Source organism: Aphelocoma coerulescens, chromosome 4A, assembly GCF_041296385.1.
Source record: "Aphelocoma coerulescens isolate FSJ_1873_10779 chromosome 4A, UR_Acoe_1.0, whole genome shotgun sequence".
NCBI lineage: Eukaryota > Metazoa > Chordata > Aves > Passeriformes > Corvidae > Aphelocoma > Aphelocoma coerulescens.
The window spans coordinates 13,450,238-13,460,914 of record NC_091018.1 but is presented as its reverse complement, the minus strand read 5'-3'; the positions used below and the strand labels follow the sequence as shown (position 1 = coordinate 13,460,914).

At 38.8% G+C, this 10,677-nt stretch overlaps 1 protein-coding gene across 1 annotated transcript in view; it reads left to right on the top strand.

Annotated features, from left to right (window-relative positions):
* The first annotated feature begins 1,718 nt into the window (after positions 1 to 1,718).
* ACSL4 (acyl-CoA synthetase long chain family member 4) overlaps positions 1,719 to 10,677 on the top strand; it is a 50,080-nt gene continuing 41,121 nt past the window's right edge. The window contains exons 1-2 of the mRNA XM_069015386.1: positions 1,719 to 1,770; positions 6,292 to 6,340. The gene's annotated coding sequence lies outside the window, so the exon portion shown is untranslated. The remainder of the gene's footprint in view (positions 1,771 to 6,291; positions 6,341 to 10,677) is intronic.

The window sequence follows — 10,677 nt, the reverse complement described above, 5'->3', positions numbered from 1 at the left end:
TGAACAGCCTGGGAGGAGCCGCGAGCCCTCTGGTGGTTGGTCACCCCCTGAAATTCTCATCCCAACGCTCTCTAACTAATAAAATAACCTCCCCACACACACTTTACTTTCAGTAGCAGTACAAGTTTTGTTGTATGACCCCTTGAGAATGTTGCTATGACTACTTTTCTACACAGAGGAAATGAAATAGTAACAATTACTATTATTAATCAGGCTGAGAGAGTTGGGACCATTCAGGCTGAAGAAAAGAAGGCTCCAGGGAGACCTTAGAGCACCTTTCAATGCCTAAAGGGGCTCCAAGAGAGGTGGAGAGGGAGTTTTGACAAGGGCATGGTGTGACAGGACAAGGAAGAAGGGCTTTAAATTGATAAAGCACTGGTTTAGATTAGATATTAGGTAGAAATTGTTCCTGTGAGGATGGAGCAGTCTGGTCTAGTGGAAGGAGTAAGATTCCAACCCTGGCCATTCTATGATTCTATGTTTCTGTTATTCTATGAATTGAACTAGTTTTATTCTAACAATACATGCTGCACCTGAATGAGACACAATAATCTTCTATAAGGGAGATTTATTTTCATTTCCAAGAATACGTGTCTCTTTCTGCAAAAGGGATGATGGCCATGTGGTCACTGAGAGCTTGGCAGGAGCCTAGGCACACAAAGTATTTTGATAGAACAGAGGTTGGGAAAAGGTGTCAGCATTTGCAGGAAGGAAGGCAGGAATTCTGTTCTCATGTTAGAGCTGAAAGAGTGAAATAGGTTTTGTAGTTCTCAGATGAGATGGGTAGAAAGGAACTAGCTCTAAACTGCAGCAATCACTGGACTGAAATTTACTGATAAATAACTTGAACAAAGTTTTCTTGAAATATGTAAGGATTGCATTTCTTGTAAAGGAGGTGGTGCTTAAATATAAGAGGGGCAAGGGGGGCTTTATTATTTGCTGAGGCCAATGTAGTGCAGTGTTTGAAGGAAATAAGAAAATGTGTATCTCGTGCAGATTTAATATCTCAGCTTATGTTCCCATCTTGGTATCCAGATGAATCATGTAGTCATTGGCTCCTTTATTCATCCCACATCAGTGGATGGTTGCTAACAGTTTCCAATAATAGAACAGGAGATGCAAAAGTTTTTCAGGTCTGTGATTTACAGATAGCTCAGCCCCTCTTAGACTTTTTCATAAATCTTGAAAATATTTACCACAGAACTTTCTATATTTATCAGGATTCATGGCTTGTGTACATGGGAGTGTTTTCACAGCTTGGCTGATGGTATTCACATGCTTCAGAGCTGGGGGCTGAGTTTTCTCCTCTGGCTGATTACTGGGAAGATTTCTTCCACAGTCCCAACCCTGACACAATCCCTTCTTGCCCAGATGGGAGGTCAGTGCTGTGGTACTCAGTACAGGTTGTTACCCAGCAGATGATATGTACTCAGCAACAGATTTTTCTGTTTAGAACTCTAAGTAATGGTGAACAAATGTGCCCAAATTATTTCTACAAAGCCTTCTTTACTAAAAGCAGAGAAAAGGGGATAAGCTGAAACTATAGTGTGGGCACATAAGCTCAAAGGAGCTCCAGGAGCATGTCATTGAAAAAATTATACAAAGAAGGGGGAAAGAAGAACAAAAGTCCTTATATTCCAGCTTGAAACATTTCATGTTATTCCTGTTTTTCAGATCTGCTTGCTGCTGTTTTATTAAGTCCAAAAAGCACAAATGGCCACTAGATAAGCAAAGAAAATTCTAGAGGTTCAGCCACACAAGCAGAATAAGGTACAGTTTTCTCATTAAAAGATTCTTTAAAGTCTTCACCACAATACTAGTGCAGGCCTTCTCCTATTTCTGTAGTGCAGTGAGATTTTCTGATCTGCAAATGATGTAAGTGAAACAAGGATATTTTAAAAATACTTGGTATCTATATAAAATCTGCTTTTTAAAAAAACAAACAAACAAACAAAACAAAGCCCAAACCAACAGGAAAGAAAGCATCAGTCAAGAAGACAAGTGCAATTTGGTGAACATTTAGCAGAAAGTTGGTATTATCTGTAGGGTTGCAGATAGTTCTTACGCATTCATTCACATGCTGTATCAAATAGTTCAAATGTCCCCAGGAGTTGCTATTTTGAGATATTGAGATATGTTGAAGTACATTGGGTTGTACACATGTAGACAGTACCCACATGAACTAAGGTCACAGAGCAGGTGTGTGTGACCTTCTCAGGTGAGGCACCTTCCCCTGTGATCTTGCCTGCAGACCCTGTGAGTGTGCACCAGTGAACACGCCTGTGCTTCAAGACAATTTTCCCTATTGCCACGTGTCAAATTCCTCTCCTCTAGAGGATAATTTAATGAAGGAAATCAGGCTAGACATCTGCATTCTTCAATTTACCTTTTGTTACAAAATTGCTCGCTTTTGAAATGGAGAACAAAAATTAAACTTGCACAGCAGGTGGCAGCCCTGGTCCTGCTTGGCTTTAGCCTGGTTTGCACCTCGGAGGAAAAGTCAGGCTTCCAGAACTGGAGTGGTTACTGCTATTAAACAGCTGTCCTTTCCTTTCTTGGAAGCAGGTGATTTTTAGCAAAGAAGTGGAGATTACCTGTGCCATTGGTCACTGCCATACTACAAAGGCAGAGCAGTTCAAGGGAAGATAATTTGAAAATAAAATGAGGAAACTCACTAGCAATTTGGGACCTGTGGTGTAGATTCAAGTTGAGTCAATACAATATCAAAATAAGCAAAATAAAATAAGTAATCAAACTCTTGATAATCCTGCCTGAGTAATGCTCCACAGCCACCCCAATACATCTGCCTGTTAGCAGAAGCAAGAGGCTCCCACAATGCATTTTTGGATATTGAATGGCCTGAATAATCTGAAATATTTTGGCTAAATTGCAAGGAGTAGAGTGTAGTAGTCTAAAGTTTGTAGAACCAGTGATGTAAAATTCTCTAGCAGATTCTGAAATTTAATTCCTGAAATGTAATTCTTACCCCTTCCTCTCCTCTGAATCTTAAAAGGTGTGTTAGGGAAAGGAGGAGGAGGGGGTTCATATCTTCTCTGCAAATGGGGCAGTTTGCTTTGAGATACCATGAATAATAACTCTCAGAAAGCCCTCTTACCAGCTCCAGATGGATTTGCACCAATTCTGTCTTCAGACAGGCCTAAAAACCATGATGTCAATTGAATATTACACATCCTTGTTCCATTTCCTCACCTGGCCTGTGGGGAAAAAAAGCAGGAATCCTTCTGGGAATAATGTTGATCATGAGATAAAAACCTGACAGCATTTATTTATCATTATTTTGGGTTAGTGGCAGGCATTTTATACTTGATTTGCTAAAACTATTTATTTGCCTGAATGGGACATTTCAGTATTTGGCTGAAGTATCACATAACACCCAGGGGAATGTCTTAGACCTACAGACTAAGATCGTTATTAGGCTTAATTGGTATTATTACTGTAGACCTTCTGTGATATTGAATATGGCTTATTATGGCTTATTTTAAACTTTTTAATCCAGTATTAGGAGGAATTGCCACTAAGTTACACCATGGAAAAATAATAAGTCTAAGTTAAATCTTGCGTTGTTGGTTTAAAACTGTTTAAGCCTCCTGTTCATCACAAATCCTCTAACATTTTTACTGAACTCCCTTGTGCTTATGCCAACACTTTTTATAGCATGTGAGCCAGCCTTGTGCCCAGTGTAGCACCAGAAAAGTTAGTGGGGTCATATTGGAGATTAATTTCACAATATTTCAGTCATCTAAATCGATTCTCTCCAAGTAAGCACGGAGCCCTATGCTGCTGAAGTCAGTGGAAGCTCATTAAATGTCTGTTGCAGTTTTCATGGAGTCTTTTTTTCTGTGGAAATACCTATTCTTGTTCCTTTGCTTTGTGTGATAACTTCCCCAGATAATTATGTCTATTTGCAAGATAAATTCTGAACGGTCCTAAATTTTGTGCATGGGATGTAAGGTAATGGAAATTGCATTGAGCATTGAGCATTTGCTGGGTTGGCTATGTAAAAAAAAGTGAAAATTGGAAACAAGTCTCAGAAATTAATTTATAGTTTTAGCATTAAATGAGTAGCAAAAGTAAAAGGAGATGCTTAGAAATTAGGGTGTAATTTCTGTCTGTAGTGCTTCATTTGCACTGCAAGGACTCCATGCACTTCAAGTGCTGTTGTAGCACTTTGCAGAAGAGTATAAAAGTGTGTAACATTTGAAATTATTATACAAAATACGGAAAAGGATGAAAAAGTAGCATTGCTTACAAATCAAATTTTGTGAGTAAACTTGAACAAGTTGGTGAGTTTTGTTATCTGAAATTCCTACCTGAGGCATTGGACAAAGCTGCTTTCACAGGATAACTAGGACAGACTCAAGCCTTGACAATGAAAGCTCTATGAGGAAAGGGTGTCTCACCTTATAAATTTGCTTTTTTGATAAGAATTTGATATTGGGTCAAAGTTGTAGACACACAGGATTTTCATGTGCAGTCACATGGCAACCTGGTTTAGCATGGAAATGGTGAATAATGAATGATCTTTTATAGTAACAGCATTAGTTGAGCAATGAGAAGTTATCCTTATGAAACAGGGAATATATGGAAGAAAAAGAGCTAGGGATTCAAGTCTTAAAAACCTGGAAGGTTTTGTCAGCTCTGCTGCTCGTAGGAATTCTGGTTTACTCTGTACAGCAATATTTCAGTCTAAAGGCCTTGTCTCCTGTGGCCAGCCATTTCTGGGAAGGGAAGTGAACATCAGTCTAACATTTAATTCTCCAGACACAGCAGTTTTGTGTCAAATGCTCAGCATAAAACAGACTTTGATAGGCAGCAGAGATAAAAAGGGGAAAGAGTGAAATTATGTTCTGTTATGTGCTTTGTCTCCAAATTATAGAATTCCTTATAATATGAGAAGTGTGCTTATAAGAAGGAATAAACTTACTATGCCAGCCCAACATGTAGCTGGTATTTGGGGAGTTCAGATCTTATCATAACATACACAAGTCCAGTGTGAAAACATGTCTTAGAAAGACAGAAGTAACTGCTTTGCTTTAAGCAACTCTTTAAATTCTGAGAACTAGCACTGGTCCTGTGCTACACACTCTGCACATGACCTGTTTGCTGAGCAGCCTCTGCAGGCAGAACTGACCCTCACTTGTGCGTGAGGGGAGAAAAGGTGCTGCCACTGCTGTGCTCTGGTGTCCTGGGCTGACACTTGGGCTGCTCCTTCCTTTTCTCCTGAAGGGTGTTACTGTCAATGCTAATCAATAACATCTAAAGGAAAAACAGCCCTAGTGCTGTTTGTATCCTTGATAATGAGGAGATAAGCAAGGCATCTCTTGTTAGGTCTGATAATACAGGTGGATGAAGTAATGAAAAATAATATTCTAAAACTTGGAAAGAGATGGAGTTGCTCAGGCTGCTTGTCCAGTGGATATAATGTACCTTTTGTTACCCTGCCTATTTTTGCACTGCCTTCTCATTTTCTCAAGCTGCTACAAGTCTTTTATGTGAGGATGCTTCCATTGAATACCAATGAAGGAGTTAAATTATCTAGGTAGCACAGGCGAAAGCTGAAACTCCCTAGCATCATCTTTCTTAAGTATCATTGTCTGGTAAGAAAATAGGTCTGTAAATGATACTATTCATCTGAACAAGAAGAAACTGTTATCGGGGTACTTGTCAGCTGTCTGATACTGATACCTGGGCTGGCCTGTGGAGCCAGATATCATGGCAGATAACAGGGGGATCTCTGCTTTTGGGCAGTGTTGGCCTCTGAGTACCAGAGTAGCAGGGGCAGAGAACACCTTACAATGCAACCGTTCCCCTCCCCAGCCCCAGGGCCTGTGAATTTCAGAACTCGGCTTCATTCACAAGCATTTACTTCTTCTGTAGCTACTACAACAATAACAAGTCTTTTTTGCAAACAATTTGCATATAGAGTGTAATACGAATACATTAAATAACTGACTCCAGGAATTAACCTGTAATAGAACTACTGACAGAAACAAAAGCACAGTCATTAGAAGTATTGTGTAAATGAAGCATATTCCATTAATATTTCTTGCATACATGACATTAATTGTAAACCTGAGGAACAACATGTACAAGTAGGTAGCAGCCACTGATATGACAAACTGATTGTGCAAGTAGAATTCTCTTCTGTTTGGATGCTAAAAGGGAAGTCAATGTTACAAGTGCAAGCATTTAAGAGTTTGTTAACTTTACCACAGCATTATAGACTGACTTTCACCTGGGGTCTTCATAAAAAATGCTTTTACTTTACAGATCTGAGTGCTGAGTCAAATCCTTCATCTCACAGGAAGCACTTTTTAAGGTAAGATTTCAAATAATTTTTTTTTACGTTAAGCTGCATTTCCCATCTTTATATGACATTTCTGGTTTTTTTCTTGCACAAATGTTTTGTGTTCTACAAATATTATGAATGGAAACAGGTCAATTTAGACCCAAAAGATTTTGGCAATGAAGTTACTATGAAAAGGAAATGTTGACCTGTTGACTGAAAAATGCTATTAAAAATGTAGGAACTTGTTATTCTGGCATCTTTGTTCATGTAAGCAAGAGCTTATACAGACCTAAGTGGATGGAAGAGGTAAAAGTGTATGTGGGGGATGTTTTGTGGTGACTCCTAAAGGGTCTGAAAAAGGTGACCAGCTGAAAAATAATCATATACCTTTCCTACACTGTTCAGTGTAATAGCCGAAATTGCTGAAGAGGTCTGTACCACTACAGCAAACTGTCCATAAATTACATTTTAAAAGACATTTCTCCTGGAATTTGTGTTCCTTTTTCAATGTTCCACAGTGCTATGGAGGTAACTGTGTTGGGCTGATGGGAAACAGTGCAGTGATCTATCAGCCTCTGAAGAACGGGGTTGTGCTAGAAAAAACAAGGTATGACTCAAAGCTTTGCCACAAAGACAGAATTAAAAGAATATAATTTGAATTCCAGCTAAATCCCAACTTTTTGACAAGCTGGGTAAATGAGATTTTTAGAGGTGCAGTGTCTCGTAAATCAGGAAAGAATGGAAGCTGCAAGTCTGTCGTAGAAGGACTCCCTTACAAGTTCAGGAACAAGCTGAAGCAGAACTCCTGGAGCAAGTCAGGGCAGACTGGTGGCTTGCTGGAATTGAGACAGGATGCACAGAATATTTTTAGTACTTGAAGGCTACCTACTTGCTTTAAAGCATATGCAATACTTCTGTCCTTGGGCTAGAGTTCTCTGTTGTGACTCCATAATTTTACCCTCTGGGCACAGCAATCTCTGAAACAAAAAGAAAGTATATCTGATGAAAGAAGGATTAGTTTGTACTGATTTTTATAGGCATTTACAACCATAGAAACAGATGTTCCAAGAGTCATTTACAGGTTGTTTAAAAAAATCACAAAACACAGTTCACAATAACAAGATGACTTTATAAGGCTTGCATATAAGCAGATTGCCAGTCTATCACCAAATAAGTTTTAGGAATTTCTCTCAAATGTGTTTTTATATTATTAAGTATAGAAAAGAGCTCTGTCTGTCAGTGTTAAGGACTATGTGTTGATTTGGTTTTTTGCTTTAAGAAATAAACTATCAAAACCCGAAGAAACACACCATTTAATCTTTGTGTAACAGGTGAATTGTTATACAGGAAGCCAGTTACTCTAAAATGAGTTTAGTACTCCTTTCTGCACTAAAATATGGTTTGCACACAAGATGATGTCCGTCCTTCACGCAATCTACTGATGTGTATTTGCCCCCAAGGCTTACAGGAATGGCTACAGATAAGCAGTAAATTGAGTCATTCTAACCTCACCGACATTACTTCTCATTGTGCAAATCCAGAGGAATACGTGCACATGCAAATGCTCCCTGTGAGAACAACATGTACAGGAGCACCACAGAAGATATTGTTTGTTCTTCCCTGTTCCATGTTCCTCAGAAATGCAGCTGAAGCAGCACCCAGCCCACAAACATACGTGCTTAGGACTACTGCTACTTTTTTAAAAAGAGTATCGTATTTTTATAAAAATTGAGCTCAAATGAAAAATCTGAACAAAGTTAAGGGGAAGTAATTTCTTTTTCTATCTAGGCTGTAAATGGAAAAAAAATAATTGTGGAAAAAAGTATCAGGAGCTGGCCTTGCTGTTCCTGTCAAAAACTTCTGCCATCACATATGTAAACAGAAAAACTATTGAGGTCAAGGTCCTCACTGAAGTCTAGTCTTTTCTCTAATGAATTCCCCAAACGGTTTCATACTAAATTAGGGCACCATATTTAAAATGTTATGACTCCTTTAAAGGAAACTGTAAGACTCAAGAGATCCTGGTGAGAAGAGTATGGAACATGCTGAAAGAAGACAATTTTTAGCCATATTTTTAGCCATGATGTATCCTAATCTCATGGACTCTTTGTAGTATGTCTGACTACTGTTAGCTGTGGTTATGAACTTTAGCCTGGATTTTGTGAAAAATTAAATAAAACCTTCCATTTCCATAGCACTTCATTTTCTTTCTTTTGAATGTCTCTAAGCAGCATAGAACATATTTCATTATGTGCTAACTATTCAGTCTTCTTTGCAATGGCTGTTCAAAGTTTCCTCTGAAGTCTGTTTTTAGGTATTTTGTTTTCTATGGTGATCTATGATTGTTCTGCTGATAAGACGTAACTATTGGCACCAACAAAACTGAATTTAGAGTTCCACATCTTTCCCTAGATTTATTGTGGTACATAGCAGAAATCTGTCAATACTGCTTTCCTTCCTTAGAATGTGTACTCTTCAGTCAGGAATTCCTGGTCCAAACTGCATCCTATTTGTGATCTAATACTTTAAGGCTCTGCTTCAGGTGGGGCTTTTCAGTTTTGTCATAAACTGGACAGTAAGAGAACTACATTCTCTTTTGGCTTCGGGTAGTGTGCAGCCCTACCACTCTCAATGGAACTGCCTGTGAGTGCTGATTTGACCCAAGATCAGTAAATAACTAAGTGCCCACTTGGAGGAAAGAATCAGGGAAAAGAGAAAAACAGAAAATGTGTGCTCTCATTGCTCTGATGTCTTGAAGCCTAAGCAGGCAGAGTGTTACTGTCAGGCATTACTTCTGGAAAGCAAAGTAGCTCTAACCTCTGTGCACATCTGAGCAGGTAATGAAGCTGATGGCTTTGCAAAATACAAATGCTATGCCTGCAAGTAGGTACGTGTTTCTGTTTCACACATGGAATAGGGCTTAAACCAATGACTGAATTCTGTCATGCAAGTGTATGTTCAGTGCTCGCAAGCTGCAGTTCATTTTTCTACACAATGACTCAAAGTGAGAAGTCATATTTGGGTACATCAGGGGAACAAAACTGCAGTTCTTTTGTTCAGAGAACCTATCAGACTTTGTCTCTACATTCCCCCTGCTGCTTCCCCCAAAGGCCCAGTATTATGGAGATACAACAAAGGGTTTTTTATTTTTCATGTAAAAATATAGAATTTTTTTTATTCTTTGACAACTGTTATAAACAGATTTGCAGATAATTTTTGAATCTGGTTTCCTGTATAAGACTAAGGGAAGAACAGAACTAGCTTGAACAAAAAGCACCAAAAAACAAATCATACATTTGGTAGCAGCCCCTTCTCTTAAAATGCTGCCCTTTACTCACAACCATCCCTCAGTTCCCCCTACTGGAAATTCCTCCTTGGAATGCACTTACTTGGAGATATCAGTAAGCCTTTGTGTCACCAAATGTGTATGACTGACTGCTATGTTGGTTTCGTTTTCTTTTAAAACACAAGAGTCAGTTTAAAAAGGTCTGGAGTGCACAAAAGTGTGTTATTCCTGACGGGCAGAGTTCATGTGGAGGTCCAGTGTGCAAAAAGGGAAACACTACAACTGTACCAGCCTGAGACGAAATTCAGGTAACTTTTCTGGGAGACTGCTTGCTCCAAAATAGCCCACTTTGTGTACAAATTTTGTTTTCTGTTGTTTTGATTCTAACTGTACAGTCTGTGAAGAAAAACAGGATTGTATTTAGGAAATAGTTGATTTCATCAGTCACTGCTCCTAATATAAATAAACAACCCACAAGGCTCCAGATATTGATTTATTACTTAGATTAGAAGTGCTAAGATTATGCAATCCCTTTCCTGATATCAGGAACAAGGTGAGAACTCTTTACTCTTTTCAAGCTTGCACTGAACTGTGGGTGAAAAATAGAAACCTTCTAGGCCTTGGCTTCAGCCTCTCCTCAAGATCCCTTTCTCTTCTTTTGACCTCTGTGATAAGGCTGAAAATCAGCGTCAGTACAGAATGACTTCACTGTCTGGGAAGTGCTGTTACACTCATCACATCCCACAGAGACCTTCGGTGGGTGTTTCTTACTGGAATGATACAAAGGAGTTGCAACACGAGAGACAACGAGAATCCTTTCAGTCAGATTTGGTTTTGAGGATACTGTGACATTTTGTTATACAAAGATCATTTTAATTTTTGTTTGAAGACTCCTCTCAAAGTTTGCAAAGACATTTTACACATCTTGTAGTGAATGTCAGCTTCCTGACCATAGGCTTCCTTGTCTTAACTTCCTGTTTTAAAGCCTTTGGAAGTATCACACATCCTCAGGGAATTACTAGTTAACCATAGCTTTATAAAGAGCAAGTAAATCTGTTTCTGCTTTGCTTTCAAAACAGAA